This window comes from Schistocerca cancellata, chromosome 1 (genome assembly GCF_023864275.1).
Source record: "Schistocerca cancellata isolate TAMUIC-IGC-003103 chromosome 1, iqSchCanc2.1, whole genome shotgun sequence".
Taxonomy (NCBI): Eukaryota; Metazoa; Arthropoda; class Insecta; order Orthoptera; family Acrididae; genus Schistocerca; species Schistocerca cancellata.
This window is the reverse complement of record NC_064626.1, coordinates 945,345,470-945,369,957: the sequence shown is the minus strand read 5'-3', so window position 1 is coordinate 945,369,957 and position 24,488 is coordinate 945,345,470. Positions and strand designations below refer to the sequence as shown.

General features: G+C 41.2%; 1 protein-coding gene across 1 annotated transcript in view; it reads right to left on the bottom strand.

Annotated features, from left to right (window-relative positions):
* Positions 1-24,488, bottom strand: part of LOC126116861 (uncharacterized) — a 439,575-nt gene that overhangs the window by 356 nt on the left and 414,731 nt on the right. The gene's annotated exons all lie outside the window — the stretch shown is intronic.

Genomic DNA, 24,488 nt, shown 5'->3' with positions numbered 1-24,488 from the left:
CGCTGATTGTTACTGTGGAACCAGGAGACTGACTTCACAATGAACACTTGTGGTGTCAATGGTACACTACCGTTGTACTGTATGTACACTCACGCTTATAAACTAAGGATAATTGCAGAATGTGGTGCCAAACAACATTTCACTATACAAAAGTGGCGCTAATAGCATAGGCACATACGGAACACACACGACATAGATCTGTAAGTCCACGGTATTAGTGATCAGTTGAGAAAACTGTCCCGAAACACATATGCCACAAAACGCCACGGTTTCCTGCGCATGTACCCCGACATCAATATGGGACATGATCACGATGCACATGTACACAGGACGCACAACCGGTTGGCATACTCTGGATCAGGTGGTCGAGCTTCTACTGGGGTATAGCCTTCCAGCTTTTCACCAGTGCCTGTAGGAGCTCCTGAAGTTCCGTAGGGGTTTGAAGACGTGTAGCGATACGTCGACCGATAGCATCCCAGACGTGCTCGATGGGGTTTAGGTCTGGAGTACAGGCAGACCACTCCATTCACCTGATATCTTCTGTTTCAAGGTACTCCTCCATGATGGCAGCTAGGTGGGGCCGTGCGTTACATCAATCAGGAGGAAGGCGGGACCCACTGCACCCCTAAAAAGGTGAACGTACTGGTGCAAAATTACGTCGCGATACACCTGACCTGTTACAGTTCCTCTGTCAAAGACATGCAGGGGTATACGTGCACCAATCATAAACCCACCCCACACCAGCAAACCGCGACCTCCATACAGGTCCCTTTTCAATTACATTAAGGGGTTGGTATCTGGTTCCCGGTTCACGCCAGATGAAAACCCGGTGAGAATCACTTTTCAGACTATACCTGGACTCGTCCGTGAACATAATCTGGGACTACTGTTCCAATGACCATGTACTGTGTTCTTGCCACCAGGCTTTACGGGCTTTCCTGCTTCCAGGGGACAGTGGAATGCACCTTGCAGGTCTCCGGGCGAATAAACCATGTTACTTATAATCCGTCTTGATTGCAAATTTTTTCATTTTCATATGACCGGTTTCGGTTCATTCAGAACCATCTTCAGATCTGATATTTCAGTTACAGGAGTAATCCGTCCAAATCCAGCAACTTTCACGTGCTGCGTGAAAGTTTCTGGATTTGGACGGGTTACTACTGTAACTGAAATATCAGATCTGAAGATGGTTCTGAATGAATCGAAACCGGTCATATGAAAAAAAAAATTTTTGCAATCAAGACGGATTATAAGTAACATTATACAATCACTGATTGCTGCTATTCCATCAGACATCATGTCTGTTTTTGCGAATAAACCATGTCTGTTCAGTCGTCTGTAGACTGTGTGTCTGGAGACAACTGTTCCAGTGGCTGCGGTAAGGTGCCGAGCAAGGCTACCTGCAGTACTCCGTGGCCGTCTGCGGACACTGATGGTGAGATATCGGTCTTCTTGTGGTGTTCTACACTGTGGACGTCCACTACTGTAGCGCCTGGAGTCGTTTCCTGTCTGCTGGAATCGTTGCCAGAATCTTGAGATCATACTTTGTGGCACACGGAGGGCCTGTGGTACTACCTGCTGTGTTTGACCAACCTCCAGTCGCCCTAGTATTCTACCCCTCATAACGTCATCAATATGTGTTCTCTGAGCTATTTTCAACACACAGTCACCATTAGCACGTCTGAAAACGTCTGCACACTTACTCACTGCACCGTACTCGGACAAGCACCAACACACCTTTGCGTATGTGGACTGCTGCCAGCTCGCCCTTGCGACGACCGCAAGTCAAACGCACCGCATGGTCATACCCCGAGGTGATTTAACCTCGCAAACTGCCCAACAGAGCGTTTTTTCACAATGTATCAGAATTATCCTTAATTTATGAGCATGAGTGTATTATGGATAGAGCGAGAGGGCACAAAAGCCGAAACTAAAGCACATTAAATCCATTTTACTCATTATGAGACAGAACTTCCGTAAGTTTATTGAGCCCTTTTAATTACTTATTCGATTATTTATGGCAAGTAAAGCAAAATTAAGCGTTGCTTGGAAGGGGTAAGGTTTGGTTACCCAGAATAACATTTATTTCAATCGAGAGACGTATTACAAGGAACGTTGTCACTTTATCACCATTAAAATTGAAATGCAAGGGTAGTAAATTACTCATGTTTAGAAAAAACAGATATTGGACGACTACAGAGAGGACGTTCATATTCCCAGGACATGTATATTAGTATGTTCTGCAGAAACGATAAGCATTTCATTAATCTCAGTTAAGCATGTGTACTGTTGTCCAGCAGGCGCTAGGTTCGCCATGCCCTATAACTTGTTCCTTGCGTGATTGTATCGACATGTATAAGGCCCGAATGACATCATGTGGTATAGTCATCTATGCTGCATTCATCTGGTTCCAAAGTTCATCTGTTGTGGTAGGCGTTGGTCACAGCGCCACACTCATCGTTTCACCATATCCTGCACATTTCCGATTGGCGACAAGTATGGTGATCGAACGGACAGAGCGAAAGGCTGACGTCCTGTGACTCCAAAAGAATGTGTTCGTGCAGCACCATCTGGTCGTGCATTGTCTTGCTGAAGAATGACGTCTAGGCTGTTGTGCAGATAGGGTATAGCTAAGCATCGCAGGATGTCATTCGCGTAGGTCACACTGTTCACAGTGCCTTGGACAAGCACCAGCAAGGATTTGTGGTTGTACCCCACAGCACCCCACACCGTAAGGCCGTGAGCTTTGCGTGCATGCAGTCACTTTGATGCCGCTTCCCCTGTCTGCGGCGAACCAAAATGCGGCCATTATTTTCAAACAAACAGAATCTGAATTCGTCATAAAACACTATCTGATGCAATTCCTGTGCCCCCTGGCGTCGTTTCAAACACCATTCGCGTCTAACATACTTCTGCACATTCCCCACAGGTAGGTGGAAAAGTGGACGACGCGCACGTAACCTACGCCTTAATAAACGGCAACTGACTGTCGCCTCTGAAACTACATGTGTTCCACCGTTCCACTGTTGTGTCAGAGCCGAGGAGGATGCAGATCTGTTCTGAAACACCATTCGGATAAGGTGTCAATCTTCTCGGGGGATGGTCTGGATGGTACAACCTGACTATCTCGTCGTGTCCTACGTTCTTCCATGAACAATTCTACAAGCGCTACTTGCACTGCCGAATCACCTCGTGCCAGATGAGCTGCAATTTTCCGAGTGGATGCATCATAATCTCTAAAGCCAACGGTGCCTCCTCTTTCAAACTCGCTAATTTGATGGTAGGTTCGCATCTGCGTCCGCGAGGCATCCTGCACGGTTGTTCAAGTCACAATGATCCAATACCTCCGGTTCATAGCGACAACGAGAGCCGCAGGCACAATTTAATGGTACGTGTTGTTCCACCGCGATATATATGTTGTCCTCGAACCTGCGGGTCGAGATGGTTCAAATGCAAATCATTCCTGCAGAAGATAAGAATGTACATGTCCAGAGAATATGAACGTCCTATCTCAAGTTGTTGCAGGTGTCCTGTTTCTTTCTGAGCATGAGTGTACTTTCTTTTTTGTTTTAAACCAGTCGTACTGCCGGTAAGATAATCATTTAAGAGGAAAGAGGCCTCAGATCCATACTGTTTATCTCGGCCTATGACTAACTCGAATATAAATGCATTGAATTTTAAGTCCAGGATGACATGACGCAGTGCGAGGATTTAATTTTAAGTGAAATTTTGTTACAACATTAATGCAGCAAGTTTCAGAAAACAACGCTCATTTGATTAAATTTCAAAACAAATCTCAACCTCTACGTTAAATTCAATCATTAAATTCTTCTTTTGTATGGTCGTATTCTCCGTAGGTGCATTAAGGTTCTGAGGGTATTTCTGTTCCACTGTTGTAAATACAAGAAATTGAGTGTTTTCCTCAATCAGTATAAAAAAATGAACAAACTGAAAGGTCTCTGTGTTGATCAGTAACTCTAACTAGCATCATCAATCTTCAGTGCGGATGTGCGTGAGATTATAACGTCTCGTCTTGACAATATTTTTCAATATAGCAACTTTTCTTTATGTTCAACCCACGTGGGGTGTACTTTGTGAGACCAGTACCACGTGCTTATACAATTGTTTGACCCATCAGGTTAATAGTAAGACGATAGTTACCGGTTCGAGGTTTTTATTTTGTAAATTGCTTTTCGATCTAATTTATTTTAATTATCAAAATTATTGTGTAAACCAAGTTGACCCCGTGAAGCATGTGGTGTAATCATCAAAGTAGCCCTCAGCTATTCTTTTCGGGAAGATTTCACAGAGAGTTAGTATGAATTTAGTATACTAGTGTGTGGTAATTACATGACGGACAGGATTGTGCTACGAACGTAACTTCTTTGGGTGAAAATTGAATCGGTTGGTTGTGGCTAATTTCCTCTTGCATATGTTTCAACGTTCTTCGTGTGTTATTTTATGAATGCAGTGTTGTATTGATCATTGAAATTTCAGCATATTAAACTTGATTCATAACTGAACTGGTGCCTTATTTAGGATCGTGAAAATGTGAATATATATATATATATATATATATATATATATATATATATATATATATATATATATATATTACCGGTTGTCGTATGACTATTAAAAGATTATAATTAATGTTAGTCTGGTTGGGAATTTGGTAAGCTAGACTGGATACCTGGTGAAACAGTTGCGCAGTAATGCAAGGTTAACTTCCCCAGACAGCTCACAGCTTTTAACCCGCTTTTATTGTCTATCAGCGCCGCTTTCATAGCAAATTAAAGCAACAACGTTACAAAACTTAACCCCTAATGACTTAAAATCTGACGAGGTTAGATACATGTTTTACTATACCAGAAGTCTGTGATCCGAATCAATTTTAAAGGGAAAACAAACACGCGAAGGCCGGATCAGCCTCTACAGAGAAGATTACAGTATGCTTCTCAATGTCAAATCAAAACACCTTTCAACCGTCTAAATTTTATAGTGCTTATTTCATTCGGCAACCTGTCGGCAGTTGATGTTTGAAGTGATCACTGAATGCTGGGCACTATTTTCACTGGACCAAAGGTGGGCACGTTCCTACACGTCGCTCACGGGGTCTGAATTTGGCATAATATAACGCCGAAACTGGGTGCTCAATTAAATAACAACTTGGAAGTTAAGTGGGATTAAAGGTGTTTTGATTTGACATTTTGTACTAAACAGTCGAAGCCCTGCAACTATCTGTAAAAATATGGACATACAGAGACAATATGCTTCTCGCCGGTACTAAATCAGTCGCCGTATCTCAGATACAGGAAACAGCAACTTGACAGTGATAAACGTTGATTGAATGCTTCTTCGTACTGCAACACACCAAAATCACAATTATACACACACAGCGACCAGGTCTCTGTAACATAGCAGTTGAATATATACACTGAAGCACCAAAGAAACTGGTATAGGCACGCGTATTCAAAGACAGAGATGTGTTAACAGGTAGAACACGGCAGTGTATTCAAAGACAGAGATGTGTTAACAGGTAGAACACGGCAGTGCAGTTGGCAACGCCTATGTAAGACAACAAATGCCTGGTGCAATTTCTTGATCGGTTGCTGCTGCAATGCAGGTTATCAAGATTTCAGAGAGCTTGAGCTTGGTGCTATAGTCCCCGCACGAGCGATGGGGCACAGAATCTCTGAGGGAGTGAAGAACTGGGCATTTACCCGTACGACCATTTCACGAGTGTACCGTGAATACCAGGAATTCCGTACGACATCAAATCTCCGACATCGCTGCTGCTGGAGACAAAGATCCTGCAAGAACGAGACCGACGACGGGACAGAAGTGCAACCCTTCCACAAAATGCTGCAGATCTCAATGCTGGGCCATTAGCAAGTGTCATCGTGTGAAGCATTCAACGAAACATCATCGATATGGGCTTTCGGTGCCGACGTCACTCGTGCACCGTTGCTGACTGCACGACACAAAGCTTTACGCCACGCCTTGGCCCGTGAACACTGACATCTTGTCTGGTCGGGCGAGTCTCGTTACGAATTGTATCGATCGGATGGACGTGTATTGGTATGGAGACAACTTCATGAATCCATGGACCCTGAATGTCAACAGGGGACTGTTAAAGTTTGTGGAGCGTCTGTAATGGTGTGGGGCGTGTGCAGTTGAAGTAATACGGGACGTCTGAGACGTCTAGATACGACTGTAACAGGTGACACGTACGTAAGTATCCCGTCTGATCACCTGCATAGATTCATGTCCATTGAGCTTTCCGACGGACTTCGGCAATTACAACAGGACATTGCGACACTCCACACGTCCGGAATTGCTATAGAGTGGCTCCAGGAACATCTTCTGAGTTTAAAAACTTCCGCCGCTGGCCACCAAACTCTTCAAACATGATCATTATTGAGCATACTTGGGCTACCTTGCAACGTGCTGTTCAGGAGAGTTCTCCAGCCCCACGTACTCTTACGGATTTATGGACAGACCTGCAGGATTTTTGGTGTAAGTTCTCTCCAGAACTACTTCAGGCATTAGTCGAGTCCATGCCACCTCGTGTTGCCGAACTTCTACGATATTAGGGAGGTGTACCAGTTTCTTTGGCTCTTCAGTGTAATAAGAGAACCTCCAACACCACTTTAACTAGACCCTTCAGAACTAGCAAGTACAATGTCTGTTCAAAAAATTCCCGAGTTGTCCACAATATTCTTCTACGCTTACCTTGCACTAATTTTGAAAGGTCTCCTTAGAAATACTCTACTCTACAATTCATACACCGTTCCCAACGGGACACGTTGTGAAGATTGAAGCTTGATCTCAACATCATAACCGTAGAACCGCGTCTCAACACCATTTATGATTAAGGAACGTCTCATGCTCATTTGCGCGATCCAAAAGCTCTTCACAGATTGCGACGGTCTTCCTGGTCTTGACTCATGAGCCGTGGGAAGAACTTGGCGGCAACAGAACGCATTCCAAGATTTTGTGTCAGGATTCCGTGACATGGTACCATTTAAATGTACATTCTTCTGCATTCTCTCGGACAGTCAGTCTTCGATTAGCACGCACAGTTTCGTTTACGGTCCTGACGCTAGCGTCGCCGGTAGACGTCGAAGGGTGTCCTGAACGAGGGTCATTTTTAACATCCATCAGGACATTTTTAAACTGTGTGAACCATTCGTAACAACGAGTGAGGCGTAAGCACTCATCACCGTAAGCTTCCTGCATAATATGATGTCGCTATAAAGATTTTCTTGAGTATAACGCAAAACTTAATGCAGATACATATTGCTCTTCTAACTCTGCCATCTCGAAATTCGCAACGAGTGTGACGCGACGTTCTACCCAATACAGCAGTGAACAATAACTAACAGACATACCATAATGAAACTTCCGGCAGCTACACACTAAACACTAGCGTGTGCAGGGATGCCAACCACATTTCGCTCCAACACACCATCGGCGCGAAATTACCAATGTTCCAGAATTGTTTGAACTGATATCGTATATCAACTACACTCTGTGACTACTGGACAAAAAATTAGAAGTTTTTCGACTAATTCAGCCCGTTTCCAAACAAATGTGGCTTTTGCGTCCTTAGATGCAGTTTAAGTTTCCTTCAAGTTAACCACTAATTCGGACGGCTCACAGACACACGGAGCAGACCAGATAACGGTAACACCAGTAGTTGTGTCACGACAATACGAGCACGATCAGGAGTTAACTAGGAGTTACTAGCCAACACAGTTAACAGCTTTAACAGAAATCCTCACCAGAAATAATGATCAGTCGCAGCAGTCGCTTTAGTTTCTTCCTACCACCTTACTGTACTCACACGGTGACCGGGGAACAGCGAATCAAGTCCTAAACAAAGAGCTTCGATTTTACAAGAACGATTTGAGCCCACCACGGCTAATTTACTACATCATCCCTCTGATAATGATATGATTAGACGATGCATTCTTAGTTTCGAATGAAACTTACAATGCGATAATCATGTGTGACAATTTAAACTATGCGGCCAGAAGTCGTATACAGCTCCAACGCACGATAAAAACATGTCTCATGGACTATTCCAAGTTTCAACTTGCCAGTAGTTTGATTAGGCTACACTGGAAGTCTGGCAACCCTTAGAGAAGCGACGTAGCATGGACTTAGCCAACCAAAGATGCAAGTATCGCATGGAGTTGAAATAAGAACACCGGGCTCCTAGCGGACATCACGTTAATACCGTGTAGCACAGCTTTCAGTATTCATAATGATGTCATTTCAGCGGGAGAGGTAGTTCAGACGTTTAATAAAGAATGACACAGAAAGCTGAAGCCACTCATCGCCGATAAGGTAATACAGAGCCACCGTATTGTATGGACGTTATCTGCTGACTTAAATCCACTGTTCCAAACATTTCATACATGACAGCTTGTGATGGTTTAAACAAAAGTGTTTTGCGAGGTGCGTGAATCCAAACGTCCATTCCACGTAACTACCTTCGCGGTGTTCGCTAGGAACCTGGTTGACAAGGACCTTCATTCATTGACAAGTGTAATTCCTGACGGGTATAAACCTATAGACTTAGGCGAAGCGTTACAGTCGTCTACGGCCCCTGTTGGTTACGACCATATTTCTTACACGACTCTACACGGTTGCGATTGGCGCACCATCTGTACATATATTAATTCTAAACCCCATGGCGGTTCTGTCCTTATGTTTTGGCCAATCTCAGGAACTGCTGTATGGATTTTGTCACAGTTTTCACTATTATATAGACTGATTTACGAACAAGACTTTGGTGTCTAATTTATAAACATTTCATGCAAATTGGCTGGAATATAATGAATTTAAGTCCTCGTCGCTGTGAAAACGATGACATTGCCATCTATTGGTTAATGACAGAACTCCTCGTTGCTACAATCGGACAGCCTTAAGCATATCTCCTGTTCCCGTAGAGCGTCCCTACCAACGTTGGCAAACTAATTTTGCGTGGCAAAGGCTGCTACATACTGATGGTGAATGGAAGAGGTTGCTTTTTACCAGTGGTGCGTGGTAAGGTTTGGTTCGTACTAGTTTTACATGGCAGTGAACGCTTAATACCAAAGTTGCGTGGCAATGGTTGCTTTATACTCATTGTGGGCGGCAGAGAATATTTTATACCAATCTCACATAGCACAGGGTGCTCCCCACCAATGTCGCATGACAGTGGGAGGGAGCTCCGTATCGAGGCTGCGTGGCAGAGGATGTTTTACACTAGTGTTTTGTGGCAGAAGGTGCTTATTACTGGTGTTCTCTGACAGAATGGTGCTTACTTATGTCGACCTATAACTGCCGGTATAGATTGCGACCATTATTATTAATGTAATTGACTGGATTTTAGAAAATCTGAGTATTTTCAAACAAACAGGTAATAACCGGATAATAGCAGTAATAGGCAGCCCGGGTGGCTGACTAGTGGGATAAGGATATCATGTAGAACAAAGCGGGAATTTTATAAAAATGTTAGAAGTAGTCACAATCAAGCTACAGTAGCCCATTACAGACAATATTGTAAGGTGCTTAAAAATGTTATTAGGAAGGCAAAAAGTATGTGATATGCAAAGAGAATAGCTAATTCACAGGATAAAATTAAAACCATATGGTCAGTTGTGAAGGAAGTGTATGGTCAGCAGCGCAAGATCGACGATATAAAGTCAGTTTGCAGTAAAAATATTTCTGTTACTGCTAAATCAGATATATGTACAGTATTTAACAATCATTTTCTGAGGATTGCTGGTGAATTAAATAAAACTTTAGTTTCTACAGGGAATCATAACTCTCATGGAAAATTCATTTCCAAGAGTGATGTCTGAAATACTCCTCTGTGATACAGACAAGGGGGACATTGAGTCAATAATTAAATCACTAAAGACTGAGGACACTCATGGGTATGATGGCGTGCCTAGCAGTATATTAAAGTACTGTGGCGCACATGTTAGCTCTGTGTTTTGCCATATTCCTAATTTTTCCTTTAGGAATGGTCAGTTTCCTGAACGATTAAAATACTCAGTAGTAAAGCCGCCTTATAAAAAGCGAGAAAGGGATAATGTAGACAATTTAGACATATTTCTATGTCATCATGTTTGCTAAAGTTATCGGAAAGTCTGCGTATGTAAGGAAAATTGATCATTTTATATCATACGATTTGCTGTCAAATGTACAGTTCGGCTTTAGAAGTCTCTTAACAACTGATAATTCTATATTCTCTTTTCTCTGTGAAGTACTGCAAGGGTTAAACAAAAGGTTTCTAACGCTAGGCATATTTTTTGATTTAATTAAGCGTTTGATTGTGTTGGTCACAAAATATTGCTCTAGATGTTGGACCATTACGGAACACGAGAAGTAGCTCACAATTGGTTCATCTCTTACCTTAGCAACAGACAGAAAAAGGTCATTATTCACAATGTTGAGAATGGCTGTGATCTGGGGTCTGAGTGGGGTATGGTCAAGTGAGGGGTGCCACAGGGATCAGTGTTAGGGCCAGTCCTGTTCCTTATTTATATAAATGATATGCCCTCTATTATTACGGGTAACTCGCAAGTATTTTTGTTTGCTGATGACACTAACTTGGTAGTAAAGGATCATGTGTGCAACACTGGCTCAGTTTCAAATAGTGCAGTTCATGAGCTAAGTTCATGGCTTGTAGAAAATAAACTAACGCTAAATCACAGTAAGACTCAGTTTTTACAGATTCTAAAACACAATTCAACAAAACTTGACTTTTTAACTTCACAGAATGCGCATATAATTAGTGACACTGAACAGCTCAAATTTCTAGGTGTTCAGATAGATAGCAAACTCTCGTGGAAAGCCCACGTTCAGGATCTTGTTCAAAGACTTAATGCTACCATTTTTAATATTCGAACATTATCTGAAGTGAGTGATCGTTCGACACAAAAATTAGTCTACTTTTCTTATTTTCATTCACCTATGTCGTATGGTATTATATTCTGGTGTAACTCTTCCCATTCTAAAAGGATATTTTTGGCTCAGTAACGGGAGGTACGACAATAAGTGGTGTAAGTCCACGAACCTCTTCTCGACCTCTGTTCACGAGTCTGGGTATTTTGACTTTGGCCTCTCAATATATATATTCCTTACTGTAATTTCGTGTTAACAATATTAGCTTCTTCCGATGAATAAGCAGCTTTCACTCGGTTAGCACTCGGCAGAAATCGAACCTGCATTTGGATCAGACTTCCTTAGCTCATGCGCAAAAAGGTGTGTAGTATACTGCTACATCCATTTTGTATAAGCTACCAGTCGAGTTCAAAAATCTTAGCAGTAACCACGCGCTTTCAGATCGAAACTGAAGAGTTTCCTAATGAGTCAGTCCTTCAATTATGTCGAGGAGTTCCTTGAAAAATTAAGCTGATTCTTGTTGTATTGTTGATTGCGTTTACTTAAACTTATGAATTGACTTTTTCTGGTTCATAAACATTTTATTTTTATATGTTGTTACTTTTATGTTGTAATTTCATGTGCTGACGTGTTCCATGAACTTGGAGATTTGCTCTTCGATTTGGTCCTACGGAACTTGACATGTAAATAAAAATATATAAAATAAAATTGTTTTTCGATACATTTATTTGAAACGAAATGTTTCAGGCTCTGCCCATCGTCATATTTCCTGGCGTACACAATATAACAAACAATTGGTCATACAATTAAAAAAAATACACCAAATATTAACAAGAAAGCGCAAAATCGAACTAAGTGTGAGAACATACCATTTCATAGCAAAAGTAACTTTGACAGCTTGTTCCTTATCCACAAATTCACGAACCAAAAGGTGTGGCATATAACTTGAACTTGGAAAGCGGGAATGTTTGTCATGAGAAGGACTACGAGAAACTGCTACTTTAGTGCGCTCGCACTTGATAGGTAAATCACGTGGTGTAAGAGAGTACCGCCTACGGCATTTTGGCTGTGCAAATGCCGATATATTAATTTAAATTAATACAGCAATCGATAACAACTAAAAGTACATCTTGCGTGCTTGCACATAGACAGAATGAAACAAACATCGCAGGATTACAAAGTACAAGAAAGCACATTACAAAATTATAGAAAAAATATTTTGATTTACGAAGACATGACTTGTCGATGATTACAAAAGGATTTGTTTAGAATTGCATTTACGGGTTTTGACTATTCGTCAAACATGAAATTTTAAGACATTTGTTCCATCCTGTGGTATATTATTGCGGCTGTCCATATGCCAAAATGTTTACTGTCCGTAAAAACAGTAAAATACAACAACAAAATACATGTAGTGTGCCTGCACGTAAGCACAAAGAAAGAAGCATCAGTGAAGTATGGCACATGGGCACGAGACTGTACTTTTCAACATAAAATATTTATTTATCTTAAAAAGATAAGGTGTCAAAATTACAAAAAAAAAAGTCTTGATTCACTGATCAGAGTTGTACACAGGGAAGTGACTGTACATTTCAACGTTAAATTTTTTTGTATTGAAAGAATAGCATGTCATAATTATAAAAGAACTGGTTTTCATTTGCCAGTGCACTTGAAACAAGGTTGGAAATCGAAGATATTTTCCTCCTGAACAACTGATGAATCTAACTGAGGTGGTATTCACCAACTACTGTAGGGCACAAAAAATAGTACAGGGAAATGTGATTGATATATACTCATATTCAGTAAAGCGGGTAGGTAATGATCTTAGTTTTTACGTACCTCTCACAACAAATTGTCACAAAGACTAAAAAAACCATTTCCTACCACTATTAATTTGCTCTTCTTTAGCAGTTCTGAAACCACTTGGCTGAATTCATGTATTTTCATTGGAAACTGGTAACATAGGTGAATTAACCGTAAGAAAACACTGTCAAGTAATGTGATAATTAATTACCAGTTCCAACTGCAATGCTTACTTGCGCTGCTGGGAGTTTAGCCTGTTCACAACCATTCCGCACTTAAGCTAAAATTTTTTTCACAACCATATCATCAATGTTTGTTGGAAGATTAAACTTTCATACTTTACTCAAGACTTTCATTTCCCCGTTTGAAAAGTCACAGTCGGTCAAGTTGACAACCTTATCTCCAAATTTGTGTTGACATACTTGCGAGGCGGCTGCTGTTAGGATGGAGGTTCTTGCTGTGATTAAGTGATCCTATTTACGTTAGTGCTTACAGCGTATAATATCTCGTTCCCAGTTTACGTAGTATTGAAAAGGATTAGCAATTATATTATCTTTGCGAGTAATGTTAAAGAAGCGGAACACTTAGCCCAGAAATTAAAGTTCGTACATGAAAATATTAAGTTTACGAATGAATCGGAAAAGGAATGGAGCCTTAGTTTTTTAGGTATACAAATAAACAAGGATAATTCAAAGTTCAAACTAGGGCTTTTTCTGAAACCAATAGCATCAGATCTTATCATTCCGGAAGATTCCTTTCCTCCTGAAAAAAAAAAGCTTTTTTTTATACAGGTTAGGAAAGTTTGATTTGGACAATAATGCGATAAATAAGGAAATTGGGACAACTGTGCATATCGGTCTCTCAAATAGGTACGATGAAGCTAACATTAGGATGCTAGGTCAAAATGTTTTTACTAAGGCTGTCACAGGCAAAACGGAAAAGCAAAACACATCGGGTTAACGTTTTCTGGACCATTTTCACAAAAGGTTTCAAACTTGTACAAAAAGTTTAGGTAGGACGCCAAGCGGTTAACAATTTGGAGAACCTGTTGAGGCAAAGTCTGGAACCCGTGTAAACGAGTTTTGTAAGACGGGAGTATATAAAATAAACTGGAGATCATGTGAATGTTTTATGTGGGACAAGCAGGGAAAGAGTTCAAAACTAGGTTCAAAGAACATGAGCATGCGAGCAGCAGTAACACATTAGGTTTCCATATAAAAGATAAAAGCCATACGCTAGCAGAATTAGAAAGTAGCATGACAATTCTGCGCACAGAGAGGAAGGGAAATAATCTGGACATTTCGGAGGCACTGGAAATACGTGCAATCAGTCTGAACTGCTAATGAACTAGCAAATTAGTAGTAATAGGACATGGTTTTTTTAGTCTTTTTGACGGTTTGTTGTGAGAGGCATGTAAAAGCTATGAGAACTTTCGTAACCAGTTTTCTGGAATTTGGTATATAGACAACCACCTTTCCCATTACTGTCTTTTTTGTGTCCTACAGTACATAGTGAATTCCACGTCAGTTACGTTCATGAGTTGTTCAGGAGGAAAATGTCTTCGGTCTCCACGTTTGATGTTTAGTCAGCAAGTGCATTGACAAATCAAAAGAAGTCAATTTGTAATTATGACATGTTATGCAGTAACAAAAAAAAGTAACCTTTAAATGTATAGTCCGTACCCTATATACTACTCTGATCAGTGAAAGAAGAGAAATTTTTCTGTAATTTTGGTACCTTATCCTTTTACGATAAATAAACATTTTAATATGTTGAAAGGTGCAGTATCGTGCTCATGTACTACAGTGAAACTTCTTTTATTGTGTTTACGTGCGGGCACAATACATATAATTTGGTTGTTGTATTTTACTGTTTTAACGGCCAGTAAACATTTTGGTATATGGATCGCCGCAATAATAAACCACAGGATGGAATAAATGTCTTAAGATTTTATGTTTGACGAATAGTCAAGAAGTGAAAACAAGTCCAAACAAATCCTTTTGTAATCTTCGGCAAGTCATGTCTTTACAAGACAAAATATTTTTTCTATAAATTTGTATCGTACTTTCTTGTTCTTTGCACTACTTCGATGTGTGTTTTAATGTGCCTATGTGCATGCACACAAAATGTACTTTTAGTTGATATTGGTTACTGTTTTAGTTTTTAGTTAATATATCAGCATTTGTACAGCCGAAATGCCGTAGGTGGCGCCGTCTTGCACCGTGTGGTTTACCTAGCAAAAGCGTGCTCACGGAAGTAGCACTTTCCCGGTGTCCTTCTCACGACAAACATTCCCATTTTCCAAGATTAAATTATGTGACACACCGTTTGGTTCGTGAATATGTGAGTAAGGAACAAGCTGTCTTTTGTAAACTCTCGTCGACTATTTTGTAATGGCCTCGTCGCCAGTTTTATAAAGGCGGCTTCGCCACAGCTGTGGAGGCCAACTTGCCGCTTTTGTTACGGTATGCCGAATTTGTGAGTTCGTGAAACGGCTTGTGGTGTAGTACACCTCTACGACAATTTCTCCCTGTCATTATTACACAGGTATGCCCCCGGGTCAGATTACAGGATAGGAGAAGGAAGGTTCTACAACACTCCAATGAATTAGTAACGAAGTCACACCAATGAGTTAAAGGGGTTTACTTGTCTTTGTGATTTGTTGAATGATTAAGTCTGCAACGCTGCTAAGGCCCTAAATGGCTAAGTGCAAATGATCGTAGGTATACTTCACAGCATATAGCAAATGAAAATTACGACAACTGTCTTTCCATTTCTAAGATTTACTAAACGACATTCCGTGTCTAAGTCAGCCCTGGACGATGATCTATAACCAATTGGAGGAGAGCTGCTCTTCTATCTTCCGAGTAGTCCTCTGTCCGTTGTCGTCCCGTCATTGGTGTATTGTACCTCGGCCAGCAGTTGGTTGGTTGTTTTGGGGGAAGAGACCAAACTGCGAGGTCATCGGTCTCATAGGATTAGGGAAGGACGGGGAAGGAAGTCGGCCGTGCCCTTTCAAAGGAACCATCCCGGCATTTGCCTGGAGCGATTTAGGGAGATCACGGAAAACCTGAATCAGGATGGCCGGACGCGGGATTGAACCGTCGTCCTCCCGAATGCGAATCCAGTGTGCTAACCACTGCGCCACCTCGCTCGGTGGCCAGCAGTTGGTCGAGGCGAAGTCGTTATCTTCACCCTAAGCGACACCCGCGGTGCTGGACGGACTCGCGCAAGTGGCGAGTCTCTATGGCACTGGTACCAGCTCGCGTCTTTGCTCCTTTGGTGCTTTTGCCCTGGCTGTGTCTTGTTCGGACGACACAGTGCTGTCAAAATTGTGTTTCCTATGCGATGGTATGCTCTCACACTTAGTTCGATTTTGAGCTTCCTTGAAACATTTGGTGTTTTTTTTTTAAAGTATAACTAATTATTTGTTATATTGTTTACACCAGGAAATATGATGTTGGGCAGAGCCTAAAACATGCCAATTGGAATAAATGCACCAAAAAACAACTATTTGCTGTTTGTTTGCGGCTACTCAGGTTTTATATTAGAGAATGCTTAGTAGCAGTGTTAGGTTGATACATGTAGGGTGGGTCACACATAAGATATAACTCACGCCGGACTGGCGCTGGAGTCGTGTGGTCGGCAAGCGTCGCTATTTGCAATCTACGACCCCAATTATTTGTCGGATATATTCCAATCTGCGTCTTCCTCTTCATTCCCTGATTTCATAACAGGTGTCCTATCATCCTTTCCCTCTTCCTTGTCAATGTTTTCCACATATTCCCTTCCTCTACGAATCTGCGCAAAATCTCCTCATACTTTAACAGTGCACCTACTTTACAACATTGTTCTGTGGCACCACATCTCCGTTGATTCGATTCTCTTCTGTTCCAGTTGTCCCACAGTCCGTGTTTCACCACCACACAATGCTCTGCCCGAAACGTACATTCTCAGAAATTTCTTGCTCAAATGACGGCCTATGTTTGATGCTAGTAAACTTCTCTTGGCCAGGAATACTCTTTTTTTCCAGTGCTAGTCTGCTTTTGATGTCCTCCTTGCTCCATCCGTAATTGGTTATTTTCTTGCATAGGTAGTAGAATTCCTTGACTGCATCTACTTCGTGGCCATTAATCCTGATATTAAGTTTCTCGCTGTTCTCATTTCTGCTCTTTCTCATTACTTCTGTCTTTTTTAGATTTACTCTCACTCCATACTCTGTACACATTAGACTGATCATTCCATTCAGTATATCGTGTACTTCTTGTTCACTTTCACTGAGGATACCAACGTCATCATTGATATCCTTGCATTTTGAATTTTAATCGCACTCCCGAAACTTTCTTTGGTTTCGATCATTGTTTCTTCCATGTACTGATTTTACAGTAGAGGCTAAAGACTAAATATTCTTTTTATTCCGAAAACTTCGTTCTTGGTTGTCCACTCTTATTATTTCTTCTTGGCTATATTCTTTTTATTCCGAAAACTTCGTTCTTGGTTGTCCACTCTTATTATTTCTTCTTGGCTATTGTACGCATTGTATATTACCCGCCTCCGCCTATAGCTTAACAATATTTTTCTCAGAATTTGGAACATCTCAGACTATTTTACATTGTTGGAAGCTTCTTCCAGGGCGACAAGTCCTATGAACGTGGCTTGATTTTTCTTCGGTGTTGCTTCCATTATCAACCGCAACGTCAGAAGTCCCACTGTGGTGCCTTTAGCTTTCCTAAAGCCAAGCTGATCGTCATCTAACACATCCTCAATTTTCTTTTCCATTCTTCTGTTTATTATTCTTGTCAGAACTTGGATGAATGAGCTGTTAAACTGATTGTACGATAACTCCCGCACTTGTCAGCTCTTCCAGTCTTCGGAATTGCGTGGATGATATTTTTCTGAGAGTCCGACGGTATGTCACCAAACTCATATATTCCACATGCCAACGTGAATAGCTGTTTATTGCCACATCCCCCAACGATTATCGAAGTTCTGTTGGAATGTTATCTGTCTCTTCTTCCTCATTTGATCTTAACCATCACTCTCTCAATATCGTAGTCCCTGTTGTAATTGTTGTTGTGGTGGTCTTCAGTCCTGAGACTGGTTTGATGCAGCTCTCCATGCTACTCTATCCTGTGTAAGCTTCTTCATCTCCCAGTACCTACTGCAAACTACATCCTTCTGAATCTGCTTAGTGCATTCATCTCTTGGTCTCCCTCTACGATTTTTACCCTCCACCCTGCCCTCCAATACTAAACTGGTGATCCCTTGATGCCTCAGAACATGTCCTACCAACCGATCCCTTCTTCTAGTCAACTTGTGCCACAAACTTCTCCCTAATCCTAGTCAACACATCCTCATTAGTTATGTGATCTACCCATCTAATCTTCACCATTCTTCTGTAGCACCACATTTCGAAAGCTCCTATTCTCTTCTTGTCTAAACTATTTATCGTCCATGTTTCACTTCCATACATGGCTACACTCCATACAAATACTTTCAGAAACGACTTCCTGACACTTAAATCTATACTCGATGTTAACAAATTTCTCTTCTTCGGAAACGCTTTCCTTGCCATTGCCAGTCTACATTTTATATCCTCCCTACTTCGACCATCATCAGTTATTTTGCTCCCCAAATAGCAAAACTCCTTTACTACTTTAAGTGTCTCATTTCCTAATCAAATACCCTCAGCATCACCCGATTTAATTCGACTACATTCCATTATCCTCGTTTTGCTTTTGTTGATGTTCATCTTATATCCTCCTTTCAAGACACTAACCATTCCATTCAACTGCTCTTCCAAGTCCAATGCTATCTCTGACAGAATTAAAATGTCATCGGTGAACCTCAAAGTTTTTATTTCTTCTCCATGGATTTTAATACCTACTCCGAATTTTTCTTTTGTTTCCTTCACTGCTTGCTCAATATACAGATTGAATAACATCGGGGAGAGGCTACAACCCTGTCTTACTCCCTTCCCCACCGCTGCTTCCCTTTCATGTCCCTCGACTCTTATAACTGCCATTTGGTTTCTATACAAATTGTAAATGGCCTTTCGCTCCCTATATTTTACCCCTGCCACCTTCATAATTTGAAAGAGAGTATTCCACTCAACATTGTCAAAAGCTTTCTCTAAATCTACAAATGCTAGAAACGTAGGTTTGCCTTTCCGTAATCTTTCTTCTAAGGTAAGTCGTAAGGTCAGTACTGCCTCACGTGTTCCAGTATTTCTACGGAATCCAAACTGATCTTCCCCGAGGTCGGCTTCTACCAGTTTTTCCATTCGTCTGTAAAGAATTCGTGTTAGTATTTTGCAGCTGTGACTTATTAAACTGATAGTTAGGTAATTTTCACATCTGTCAACACCTGCTTTCTTTGGGATTGGAATTATTATATTCTTTTTGAAGTCTGAGGGTGTTTCGCCTGTCTCATACATCGTGCTCACCAGTTTTGTCAGGACTGCCTCTCCCAAGGCCGTCAGTAGTTCTAATGGAGTGTTGTCTACTCCCGGGGCCTTGTTTCGACTCAGGTCTTTCAGTGCTCTGTCAAAATCTTTACGCAATATCATATCTCCCATTTCATCTTCATCTACATCATCTTCCATTTCCATAATATTGTCCTCAAGTGCATGCCCTTGTATAGACCGTCCATATACTCCTTCCACCTTTCTGCTTTCCCTTCTTTGCTTAGAACTGTGTTTCCATCTGAGCTCTTAATATTCATACAACTGGTTCTTTTTTCTCCAAAGATCTCTTTAATTTTCCTGTAGGCAGTATCTATCTTACCCCTAGTGAGATAAGCCTCTACATCCTTAATGAGATTTTCACTCTGCAGCGGACTGTGCGCTGATATGAAACTTCCTGGCAGATTAAAACTGTGTGCCCGACCGACACTCGAACTCGGGACCTTTGCCTTTCGCGGGCAAGTGCTCTACCATCTGAGCTACCGAAGCACGTCTCACGCCCAGTACTCACAGTTTTACTTCTGCCAGTACCTCGTCTCCTACCTTCCAAACTTTACAGAAGCTCTCTTGCGAACCTTGCTTAACTAGCACTCCTGAAAGAAAGGATATTGCGGAGACATGGCTTAGCCACAGCCTGGGGGATGTTTCCAGAATGAGATTTTCACTCTGCAGCGGAGTGTGCGTTGATATGAAACTTCCTGTCAGATTTCTCTACATTCTTACATTTATCATCTAGCCATCCCTGCTTAGCCATTTTGCATTTCCTGTCGATCTCATTTTTGAGACGTTTGTATTCCTTTTTGCCTGCTTCATTTACTGCATTTTTATATTTTCTCCTTTCATCAATGAAATTCAATATTTCTTCTGTTACCCAAGGATTCCTACTAGCCCTCGTTTTTTTACCTACTTGATCCTCTGCTGCCTTCACTACATCATCCCTCAAAGTTACCCATTCTTCTTCTACTGTATTTCTTTCCCCCATTCCTGCCATTTGTTCCCTTACGCTGTCCCTGAAACTCTGTACAACCTCTGGCTTAGTCAGTTTATCCAGATCCCATCTCATTAAATTCCCACCTCTTTGCAGTTTCTTCAGTTTTAATCTACAGTTCATAGCCAATAGATTGTAGTCAGAGTCCACATCCGCCCCTGGAAATGTCTTACAATTTAAAACCTGGTTCCTAAATCTCTGCCTTACCATTATATAATCTATCTGAAATCTGTCAGTATCTCCAAGCTTCTTCCATGCATACAACCTTTTTTCATGATTCTTGAACCAAGTGTTAGCAATGATTAAGTTGTGCTCTGTGCAAAATTATACCAGGCGGCTTCCTCTTTCATTTCTTACCCCCAATCCATATTCACCTACTACGTTTCCTTCTCTCTCTTTTCCTACTGCCGAATTCCAGTCACCCATGACTATTAAATTTTCGTCTCCCTTCACTATCTGAATTATTTCTTTTATTTCGTCATACGTTTCTTCAATTTCTTCGTCATCTGCAGAGCTAGTTGGCATATAAACTTGTACTACTGTAGTAGGCGTGGGCTTCGTGTCTATCTTGGCCACAATAATGCGTTCACTATGCTGTTTGTAATAGCTTACCAGCATTCCTGTTTTTTTATTCATTATTAATCCTACTCCTGCATTACCCCTATTTGAATTTCTATTTATAGCCCTGTATTCGCCTGACCAAAAGTCTTGTTCCTCCTGCCACTGAACTTCACTAATTCCCACTATATCTAACTTTCACCTATCCATTTCCCTTTTTAAATTTTCTAACCTACCCGCCCGATTAAGGGATCTGAATTCCACGGTCCGATCCGTAGAACGCCAATTTTCTTTCTCCTGATAACGACGTCCTCTTGAGTAGTCCCCGCCTGGAGATCCGAATGGGGGACTATTTTACCTCCGGAATATTTTCCCCAAGAGGACGCCATCATCATTAGCCATTCAGTAAAGCTGCATGCCCTCGGGATAATTACGGCTGTAGTTTCCCCTTGCTTTCAACCGTTCGCAGTACCAGCACAGCAAGGTTGTTTTGGTTAGTGTTACAAGGCCAGATCAGTCAATCATCCAGACTGTTGCCCCTGCAACAATCCGCTCTCTTCTCTGCATTTAACAGCGGAATTACCAATGCGCTCTTAATGTTACCAGTCCTGCTTTTAATATCACCGAAGTTATTTTGACTTTCCTGTATGATGAGTCAGTCCTTCCGACCTCCATTTCTTTTTCGATTTCTTCACATTTTTTATGCAGTCATTTCGTCTTAGCTTCACTGTAATTATATTTCATTCCTCAGCAACTTGTATTTCTGTATTCCTAAATTTCCCTGAACATTTTTCTACTTTATTCCTTTATCTATCAAATGAAGTATACTTTCTGTTACCCACGGTTTCTTCGCAGTTATCTCTTTTGTACCTATGTTTTCCTTTCCAGCTTCTGTGATTGTTGTTTTTAGAGATGTCCATTCCCCTTCAGCTGCACTGCCTACAGAGCTATTCCTTATTGCTGTATCTATAACGTTAGAGATCTTTATGCGTATCTCGCTATTTCTTAGTACTTCCGTATTCCCCTTGTTTGCGTTGAATTCTTACTTACTAATCTCGTAAACTTCAGCCTACTCTTCATGACTACTATATTATGATGTCTGTTTACAGGGGGTAGGCAAAATAATGTGAACACCTGTAAGTACTTGGGAATGGTTTATTAACCAGGGGTTGGACCCCCATTTGCCCTTAATACAGCTGCCATTCTTCATGGAATACTTCCTTCCCTCATCGATCAACTGAAGCATTCCTTCCGTTACCCATGGCTTCTTCGCAGCTACTTTCTTTGTACCTATGATTTTCTTTATAGCATCTGTGACTGCCCTAGTTAGAGATGTCATTCCTCTTCAACTGTACTGCCTGTGACTGTATAGTCTTCAGTGGAATGCTATGCCACTCTTCGATCAGAACCTCTTCTAACTCCTGTAGTGACGAGGGAGGCGGAAATATGATCCGGAATCTGCGCACCAATACAGCCCACAAGAGTTCGATAATTTTCAAGTCTAGCGGCTGTGCTGGCCAGGGAAAACGCTGCGGTCAGTTTAATGCTCCTCATACCAAGATTTTACATTCCCAGCTGTGTGAATGGGTGCATTCTTGTCCTGATACGTGGCATCATTGTTGAGGAACAACATTTGAATCATGGAGTGTTCCTGATCACCTAAATTGTTCACGTAATCGCTGGCTGTAACATGGCCTTTGAGGGTAATGATGGGACCAGCAGAATACCGTGATAGGGCTGCCCACACCATCACAATTCCACCTCCGTGCTTAGCCGTGGGTATGAAGAAATCAGTGTTGTTGGCTTCTTTTGGCGTTCTCTAGACGTAAACTCGGCCCTATGTTGGAAATAACGAAAACGGTAACTCGTCGGACCATATGACGTATTTCCACTGATCAGCTGTCCAGGATTTATGCCCCCTACAACATGTTTTACTCTTCAGGTTGTCGTCAGTAATGGTTCCAGTATAGCAACTCTTCCATGAATATTCGCTTTATGGATTTCTCGGCGGACAGTGTCGATAGATACGGGGTCTCGAAGAAGGCTATTGATCTCTACGACTACTTTAGTCGCCGTAGTTTTGTGTTGTTTTGACAATCGTTTTAGCGTACGACGATCTCTGTCATTTAATTTTGATTTGCCCCCACTATTACGTTTACACGATGATGTCTTTCCATGTTTTGTGTAGGCTGTCATGACTTTTGAAACAGTTGCCGTTGAAACATTCAATAAGTTGTCTGTCTTGTTTATTGGTGCTCCAGCTAATCGGGCCCCCACAATTTGCCCTCTTTATAACTCTATTAGGTTTTTCATTGCACGTCGATTTCGGCCTCTGAATGAAAATACGAAGTATGCTCAAATACGAAGTGAGCACCACTCGTAAACAACCTGCACTGATGCCTAGTCCGTTCTGAAAACACACGATGCAGCACGACACGTGTCTTACCTGCGTTGATGACCGTAAAACACAACCATCCCATTACTACCACCCGGCCGTTGTGGCCGAACGGTTCTAGGCGCTTGAGTCTGGACTGCGCGACCGTTACTGTCGCAGGTTCGAATCCTGCCTCGGGCACAGATGTGTGTGATGTGCTTAGGTAAGTTAGGTTTAAGTAGTTCTAAGTTATAGAGGACTGATGACCTCAGATGTTAAGGCCCATAGTGCTCAGAGCCATTTGAACCTTTTTTTACGCTGATAAAATATCAGAATGGTCATATGTAGTTATAGATATTTCGATTAAGATGAATGGACGTCCATGGCAGAGTGTTCAGAAATGACAGTCAACAGTGAAAGGATCAACCATGGAAATTATAACCTTAAAGTTGGTAAATGTTTGGCACACTACCTCCACGCTGCTTCCATGAAGGACTTATGTGACCCTGTTGAGAAGTATATGCATTCCCAAAATGCTTAATAGATAGCTGATGGAAAATTCATTGACTGTGTGCAGTCAAACTGTATTATTCCGATATTACAATACTACATTGTCATCACCAGATATCCTGGCACATCGTGTAGCGCATGGATAAAAAACTTACATCTTATTGTACTCTATGTGCAATTGTAGTGGGAGGCAATAAGGGTTTGTAAAATAAACAACGAAGCTGTTATCACATTTCCTTATAATCGTCAAATAAGAAAACCTTAGATTCAGTAATGAAAGTTAGCAAGAACAGGCTCTTATGGCGGCGTTTGGCGGAACTTACACTATGTCAGAATGTAAGAAAGGTGTTTAGTAACATTTTGCGAGTACAATTTATCGTGAAAGGGCAAATTTCAGAAAAATTTACGCTTTAAAATGCACTGGAAATGCAATTAATAAAATAAAAAGTGCATGACAGATGAAATTTCAAAAATTGTGGAGGACAAAACGTGAAAAATTTCTTCAGAAAGCTTACTCATGAAAGGAGGGTCGCAGAGTTTCGAAGGGTAAATGTTTACTGCATTTTTTATTTTTTATTTTTTATAGTGGAGTGACAAAAATGTTAGTAGTTGTGAGAATTTAATACAAAATAGTAGTAAAGATAGTAGTGTAGAGCAGAAACAAATAAACACCGATATGAAACCCGTCAAAATATTCCTCATTACTTCGTTATGTCCTACTTAGTACGGTTTGTTAAGGTTTAATTTGTACAAACAACGTAAGGATTGTCTTCAAAAACACAGGAATAAAATTCATGAGAAAAAGAACATATCAAGCGATGTTCAGGCGTAGGATGAAACTTGAAATCTTTGATGTCTATAGGCCACACACGAAGTATTCTTAAAT